We start from the raw sequence: 2,657 nt of genomic DNA, 5'->3' as shown, positions 1-2,657 counted from the left end.
ACCTTGCTGTTTTTATAATTTCAGATTTCAAATACCCATATCTACTATCCATATTGCACTTGTATCACCATCTCTTCGCCGAACTAGTGCACCTATAGAATTTACCATTGTATTGGGTGTGTTGGGGACACAAGAAACTCTTTGTTATTTGGTTGCAGGGTTGTTTGAGAGAGACCATCTTGATCCTATGCCTCCCATGGATTCATAAACCTTAGGTCATCCACCTGAGGAAAATTTGCTATTGTCCTACAAAGCTCTGCACTTGGAGGCCCAACAACATCTACAAGAAGAAGGTTGTGTAGTAAACATCAAGGGGCTCAACACGCCCATTGGTGTTCACCCTCATGCCAACCCCGAGTCGGCCAACAAGAACAAGCTTCAGTTCCTTGTTGAGAAGATGCTTCCCAATAAAAAGAAGTTGTGGGTGCTGAACTCTTTCCTTGACATCATGCATCGAATCTTCCGCAACTCCCTCTTTCCGCGCATCGGTGACAAGGTGAAAGCACAAGTGCTCCCTGGGTGATTTTGGTAATTAATGTCAACATATCTCTTGTTGGACTAATACTCTTACCTAGTATGTTTTAGATAAGTTCAACAATGGAGTGGCATGGACTAGAGGACGTGGAACCCCTTCAAGATGCTAAGGACAAAGGATTGGCTCAAGCTCAAAGCACAAGACTCTACATTTTACCTTTAGTGATCCAACATCACATTGAGTCCGTAGGAAAGCCAATACTATTAAGAGGGGATGAGGTGTTGCTTAATGGCTTGCTTGCTCAAAGTGCTTAGTGATACGCTCCAAAGCCCTCAACCACTTTCTCACATCCACATATGTCCCAAACCAAAAGTCAAACTCGGCCCTACCGAATCTTTCTATCCAGCACCACCGAGTTCTCTTGACATAGCCACTGCCAGAAACCCTAATCGACTCGGTCTCACCGATGGGATCTCGGTCTCACCGAGATGGGCTTGCAAACTCTCTGTTGCCTATTACAATAATTTCGGTCCCACCGAGATATGCAATCGGTCCCACCGAGTTTGCCTCGCCAACTCTCTGTTTCGCTTATTACCCAAATCGGTCCCATCGAGTTTGTGTAATCGGTCAAACCGAGATGAGGCTTTACCTTAACCCTAGCACATCAGTCCTATCGAGTTGATCATGTCGGTCCCACCGAAATGCCTAACGATCACATTATGAACTAAATCGGTCTGACCGAGTTTCACGATTCGGTCCCATCGAGTTTGGTAAATTGTGTGTAACGGTTAGTTTTTGTGTGGAGGCTATATATACCCCTGCGCCCACTCTTCATTCATGGAGAGAGCCATCAGAACATGCCTACACTTCCAACATACATTTTCTGAGAGAGAATCACCTACACTTGTGTTGAGGTCAAGATATTCCATTCCTACCACATAAATCTTGATCTCTAGCCTTCCCCAAGTTGATTTCCACTCAAATCTTCTTTCCACCAAATCCAAATCCTGTGAGAGAGAGCTGAGTGTTGGGGAGACTATCATTTGAAGCACAAGAGCAAGGAGTTCATCATCGGCACACCATTTGTTACCTCTTGGAGAGTGGGTCTCCTAGATTGGCTAGGTGTCACTTGGGAGCCTGCATCAAGATTGTGGAGTTGAACCAAGGAGTTTGTAAGGGCAAGGAGATCGCCTACTTCGTGAAGATCTACCCGACTGAGGCAAGTCCTTCATGGGCGACGGCCATGGTGGGATAGACAAGGTTGCTTCTTCGTGGACCCTTCGTGGGTGGAGCCCTCCGTGGACTCACGCAACCGTTACCCTTCATGGGTTGAAGTCTCCATCAACGTGGATGTACGATAGCACCACCTATCAGAACCATGGATAAAAAATCTCCGTGTCTCCAAATTGCGTTTGCACACTCCAATCCCATCCCTTTACATTCTTGCAATTTGCATGCTTTACTTTCCGCTGCTCATATACTCTTGTCATGCTTGCTTGATATGTATTTTGAATGTTAAAACTTGTGCCAAAACTCCACTTCAACTTAAAGAGATTAAAAACTGCAACTTTTCTTACTTAGAGTCTATTCACCCCCCCCCCCTTCTAGACACCTCTTCTCGATCCTTTCAATTGGTATCAGATCTTTGGTCTCCATTGCTTTGGTTTAATCACCATTGGAGGAAGATGGATGAGTCTACTTTGGGGAGTCCTAGACATAGAGTGCCTATACTTGATGGAGAGTATTTTCATGAGTGGAAAAATGAGATGCTTGTGATTTTCAATGAATATCATTTGAACAAGTACATTACTAGCCCTTGTGCACCTCATGTTGATCCTATGCATCCTACCCTTGATGACTCAGTTGACATGATTCGCAATCTTAGAACTGTTGATCTTATCACTAGAGGTTTGCCTAGAAACTTGATAGGTTGCTTGCCTACTCTTAAGTGTGCCTACACCATATGGAAATTTCTCGAGGAACATTTTCCAAATTATTCCTTGCAAAATCTAGATGAAATTCTCCATAAGTCTATTGCCTTGAGTAAGATGAATTCCAATGATCCTAAGTTTGGTGATTGTCTATTTGAGCTTACAAATCTTATGCGTGCCAAAGGAGATGTTGGAATTATTATCAATATTATTTCAGAAGCTATTAGAATTCATAAAGAAGATCATTGTCA

The sequence above is a fragment of the Triticum dicoccoides genome, chromosome 3B, assembly GCF_002162155.2.
Source record: "Triticum dicoccoides isolate Atlit2015 ecotype Zavitan chromosome 3B, WEW_v2.0, whole genome shotgun sequence".
NCBI classification, from domain to species: Eukaryota; Viridiplantae; Streptophyta; class Magnoliopsida; order Poales; family Poaceae; genus Triticum; species Triticum dicoccoides.
The sequence above is the reverse complement of the archived record's forward strand: the minus strand, read 5'-3'. Positions refer to the sequence as shown.